This window comes from Spermophilus citellus, assembly GCF_964194105.1.
Source record: "Spermophilus citellus genome assembly, chromosome: 5".
Classification (NCBI taxonomy): Eukaryota; Metazoa; Chordata; class Mammalia; order Rodentia; family Sciuridae; genus Spermophilus; species Spermophilus citellus.
This window is the reverse complement of record NC_138186.1, coordinates 1,355,313-1,361,312: the sequence shown is the minus strand read 5'-3', so window position 1 is coordinate 1,361,312 and position 6,000 is coordinate 1,355,313.

Genomic DNA, 6,000 nt, shown 5'->3' with positions numbered 1-6,000 from the left:
CGGACACAACATCTTTGTTGGTATGTGGTGCTGAGGATCGAACCCGGGCCACACGCATGCCAGGCAAGCGCGCTACCGCTTGAGCCACATCCCCAGCCCTGTAGTTTGCTTTTAGATGGACTAAGGATTGCCTGTTAATGTTTTAAAGAGGTACTGCTTTAAGAACTCACAACCTGGGTTAATTTAAGATAATGTGTTATAAGGAGTTATCACCTACAGGATAGAGAGACAGGTACTAAAGCCCAGTACTCTTAATATAAGGCTGTTAACTTATTTGCTAGATGTTTAAGATTAAGTTTTAAAATTAAAAATTTGGCTCTTGCCCTCTGAGTCAGTCTGAATCAGGGAATAGGGAACTATTTCAAAGGGCTCTGCAACTCTAGGCCACATAACTTCCCGAGCAGGGAGATTAATGAGACCAGTGGAGGGCAGAAGGCCAATCAGTGCATTTGCTGTGAAGAGGAGGGTCATCAGAAAAGGGAGACATCCCTGATGCTTCTGAGGGAAGCCACATGGTCAAGCAAGGCCTGGACCCATCCTAGCGCAAATGGCACTAGCAGAACTGAGAAGCTGCTGTGAAGTTCCCGAGGATTCCCAGGGTAACTCAGCTGAATGTTAACAATAGGTAGAAACAGAAGTCAGTTTGACTTGCTTCATCTTAAACACTTAGCAAAGACAGTCAAAGCCAAAGCACAGCTGTTCCTGGACATCTTAAATGATAATAATAGTTAAATGTAACTTCCATAAATAAGTAAACTAGAGGCTACAAAAGAGATTCTTAGACAGAAATGCCTGATAACTGTCAAAGAGACTGCTAGAGTAGTTTTAGTCTAAGGCCTTTATTTCTAACCAACGCAGGTAGGCTTGATGTTTGCTAGTATGGTTATCCAGCCCTAAGTAGCAGAATTAAAGATTTCTCTATTAGACACAGAGGTCATACTAGTAAAAAGATTTTGCAGGGTCAGATGGCATTAAATTATTAGACTATATCTTAAGGAAAAAGACATCTGTAAACCTAAATGTTAGTTGTTGTGTTTACATCCCTGACATTTCTGACAATGTGACAAATATCCTTAAAGATTTACATGCTCAGATGGAAGCCATGTCCTCAGCAACTTTGTCGTGGAAACAATATCTTAGCTCCTGGTTCTTGGTACTTCCTGGTGAAAAACATTGTTAATCTTTGTCTTGGTCATTATACTCATTGGCATATTCCTGTGCTGTGGCATTTATTACTGCATCAATCTGGTTCCAGTACTAATGAGTTCTTGTTTCTCTTATAGACCACCTATCATTCGAATGGCCCTCCAGCCTATTACTTCTCAATTGGACTTTTAGCTGGACCACTCGATAGACCCGATATTTTTAAGGGGGACTCCAAACTGCTTGCCCCACGCCGTCCCTTTTCAGCCTGAAGAAGCCAGAAAGATTCTCTTCGTCCCCCTTCCTCATAGCAGTAAGGAGTTCCCAAATTAGAGGGAAAAATAAAGCCAGATTTAAAGTTAGGTAGTCAGTGTAGTTAGATAAATCGGGGTCTAATATCGAGTGAAATCTAAAATGGAGGCCATGCTGAAATTGATTCCAGGAAACGCAGGACAACTCATGGTAATCAGGCAGCAATATGCTCCACTGGCAGAAATGGAAAATGAGACTCCCCAATAATTATGATTCAGTACTTTTAAGATTAAAAGTAGTCAGAAAAAGGAGTGGGGAATGTAAAGGTAAAATTTCTAAGCTGATTCCAAGCTGCAAAAGCTTGAGTTAAAGTGTAAAAGACTGAGCATTGTAAAGCTTCTAGATTATAAGGCCTGGGCTAAAAAGTAAAAGACAATTGTTACAATTGTAAGTCTATTGTTACAACTCCTCTGCTACCCCCGGAACCTGTAATCTCTGTAAGTTGTTAGGACAATGCGGGAACTGCCCAGTAAATATCTCCATTGATTCCCTGGTTGTTTAATAGCTAAGGGCTCCAGGTAGCATGGCACGTAAGCATCTAGGCCCCAGAACCAATCAGTTTAAATGTGTACCCCACTTAGAAGTGACCAATCACCCCTGCCCAAACTGTTCCCGCCAATGAATGGACTAATCATGTCTCAGAGTTGTTGTTCAATTTTCCCGCGCCTCATGATGATTTGTTCTGATGTATGCAAAGCCCCCCCCCCCCCGCCCTCTGCAAAAAGTGTACTTAAGCTCTGCTTGACCTCTGCTCTGGGCTCTGGGCTGCTCTCCCTTCTTGAGTGAGCACAGAGCCCCAGCGCGCTGGAATGGATCCCCAATAAATCCCCCCTTGCCATTGCATGAAGTCAGTCTCTTGTGTGGTCTCTTTCTCCGACGCTCCGCTGGACCCTTACAGCTTAGGACCTGACTTCCTTAACCAGACTCCTAAAGCCCAAGAAGTGAAATCAATAATCAATAGATGGAATGGATTCAAACTAAAAAGCTTCTTCTCAGCAAAGGAAAAAATCAATAACGTGAAGAGAGAGCCTACAGAATGGGAGAAAATCTTTACTGCAAGCACCTCAGAAAAAGCACTAATATATCCAGGATATATAAAGAACTCAAAAAACTTAACACCGAAAAACCCCAATAATCCAGCCAACAAATGGGCCAAAGAACTGAACAGACACTTCACAGAAGAAGAAACAATCCATCAACAAAAAAATGTTCCAACATCTCTAGCAATTAGAGAAATGCAAATCAAAACTAATCTGAGATTTCATCTCACTCTAGTCAGAATGGCAATTATCAAAAATACAAACAATAAAAAAGTGTTGGCAAGGATGGGGGAAGGTACAGTCGTACATTGCTGGTGGGACTCCAACTTGCTGCAACCACCAAGAAAGCAGTATGGAGAGTCCTCAGAAAACTTGGAATGGAACCACAATTTGAACCAGCTATCCCACTTCTTGGTTTTTATAAAAGTACTTAAAATGGGCAACTTCAGTGTTGCAGCCACATCTATGTTTATAGTAGCTCAATTCACAGTAGCTAAACTATGGAACCAACCAAGAAAATGTGGCACACATGGAGTCAGAATTAACAGTCAGTATAGATAGGTAAATTGAATCAGGTCAGATTGAGTCAGGCCAATTTTGAGTGAGTCCAGAAAGTAGGAGACTGTCCCCTGAGGGACTGAGATGTTAACTCCTTCAGAGCCCTTCCTCCACCCTTATCAAGAATCTGTCCCTGATCCAACTCGTTGCTAAGGTCACCTGTCCCAGGAATTGCCCCTCCCTACAGGGAGCTAATTGTTAATTAATGTGTCCTGGGCTGCTCCATCCTGCCCTTCCCCCTTCAGCCCACCTGTTCCCCACCTTTCGACCATCCTAGCAAGCATTCCTGGGCCTAGTCACTTACACAGGAAGGAGAAAGGTAAGGGGGAAAGGTCAGAGAAGAGAGGAAGCCTAGGACACGCAAAAAGGGCAGAACACCTCCTTCTTGGGATACCAGGACATCAGCTATGGCCCCTTCTCCCTCCCGAGAGAAGTCTATGTTACCCCTTTTTGATAAACCCTGCTTTATATGCTTGCCTCAGCGTGCTTCTCTAATGTTCAAACTTCACGGTAACCGGTGGTATTACATATACACACTGGAATATTACTCAGCCTTAAAGAACAAAGAAATAATCCTTTCTTGCAGGTAAGTGAATGGAACTAGAGAATATTATGCTAAGTGAAATAAGCCTATTCCAAAAAACCTAAAGGCCGAATGTTTTCTCTGATAAGCAGATGCTGATCCATGGGGCCGGGTTGGGGGTGGTAGTACAGAATGAAGGAACTTTGGATTGTGCAGAGGGGACTGAAGGGAGGGGTGGGACTATGGGGGTGGGAAGAACAGTGGAATGAGACAGGCTTTACTGAAGCCAGATTTAAAGGAAAATAGTGTAGCTAGGGAATCGGGTCTGATGGGGAAAATGGAGTCCGATTTGAGTCTGAGAAATCAGTAACCATACCTGAGAGACTGAAATGCTAATATTCCCAAGCCCAGGCCTATACTGCCCATCCTAAAGAATTATTAATGAAGCAACTCCTGAGCAGACAGGGAATTGTTAATTAATTTGCCCAGGGCTCTCTTCATAGATCCTCCTCTTGTCCTAGGACAATTGACGGAAGAAAAGATAACACTGTCTCTCTAATCTTGTTAGGGTGAGGGAGTGAGGAGAAGACAGAGAAAAAAACATGTTCTTTTAAAAATAAGCCTCAGAGCGTATGTTCAGAGTTTCTATTCAAAAGGCGAAAGTGGACCACTGTTATAAGAGTAGAAAGCATGAGTTTCCTGGAGGGTTAGGAAAGGGAAGAGGGGTCCCTGAGATACTCTCAAGGGAGAGTGGGTCCTCTCAGAAAAGGAAGGTGCACCCCACCTGCTGTCCAGTTTTATTAGGGGTCCCAGGGAAGTTTCCAGAGAGTTTTGCCTAAATTCACCTCTTGACTCACCAGGGGTTAACCCAGGACTGCTTAGCTGCTGAGTCAGATCCTCAGCTTTTATAATAACAATAATAATTATTATTTTTAAAAAAATTGAGACAGAGTCTCACTGAGTTGTTTGGGGTCTCACTGAATTTACTGAGGCTGGCTTCCAACTTAGGATGCTCTGCACGCTGGCATTATAGGCATGCTCCACGCCCCGCACTTCTTCACTTCTGATTGATAGCACAGAAACTGCAAGGACAACCTGCCAGAGAGAAGAGGATATGGTGGACTCAGAGTTGGAATTTTAAAGGAAATTGAATCTGCCTGTTTTTGCCTCAATTTCCTGCCGAACAGTTCTCAGCAAACTTTCTTTGTGAGGGTCTTGATGTTTTAATTGCCAAGGTGATTGAGGGTTGTGACAGTTGGGTAATAAGGGAGGGCCCAGGCTGTCTGGGAAGGTGTGACATAATCTTGAAACAACAGTTTTACTTAAGTGCATGCAGTCACCTCCTGGGGGAGGTTTTGACGTATCAGGCCCAATCTTCCACGGCCTGTCTGTCAGTCAGATAAGGCTCCCGGTGGCTTTCAGTCTCCTGTTGTCCTTTTCCTGCTTGCCCATTCATGGCTGAGTAACTACCCCACCATTCTCAGCACCATCTTTGCTGGGGAGAACTAAGAAAGACTCCTGTTTTCCCTCCCACAGGTCAGGAAGCCATAGATTAAGCTGTTTGATGGAGTTTAAGAAGCAAAGGGGGTGTGGGGAAATCACCATTAGAGGCAAAGCCAGTATAGCAAAGACTGTCTTTTCCTTATCAAAGGATAAAATTTTATCTTGTTTTGAAAATGTCAGACCTAGCTGGGGGTATGACATGTGCCTGTAATGCAGCTACTGGGGTGGCTACTGGGGAGGCTGAGACAGGAGGCAATTTAGGCAGATCCTGTCTCCAAGCTAAAAGGCCTCCTGAGTTAAATTCACAGTACTAAAACACAGACAAAAACAAAAACAGAACTTTAGGGAAAAATCAGATAAGATTTGAATTTCACAAAAACTTCTATCAGTCTTTGAGTAGGAAGTGGGTGGGTGCTGGAAGTGGAGGTTTCCTGACAGTAAAATAGATGGCTTTATTTTAGGCCTAGAAATCAGGTTTATCTAGGGTGAGCAGGAACAGCTGTCCGTTTTATTAAACAAATTTAAAAAGACAATTGCCATAATGCCTGCAACAGATGTTAAGAGCCATTGAGCAGTAGGATGGACATAGAAAGTAGAACATATTTCATATTTTCACAAAATTTCCTACATGCCTCTCTCTTGAATATGAACAGGTAGACTGACAGTGGATTGCATGTGAGGAATGGAGAGGTAACCAGGGGGGTCACTCTGGGTGTCTCTGTAGAGAGGCACCCAGATTTCTAGCTCTGGAATTTAGCTGGATGTTTGGGTTACTACTCACCAGTGTAAGGAAGCTAGGAGAAGGAAGAGGAGAGATTGACAGATGAGTGCCAAGAACTGAGAAGGGCCAGATTTTACCCAATGGGCAAGCTCTTAAATTAACCTGCTTCAGTTTTGTGGGTGTTGGTAGAATTCATGAGC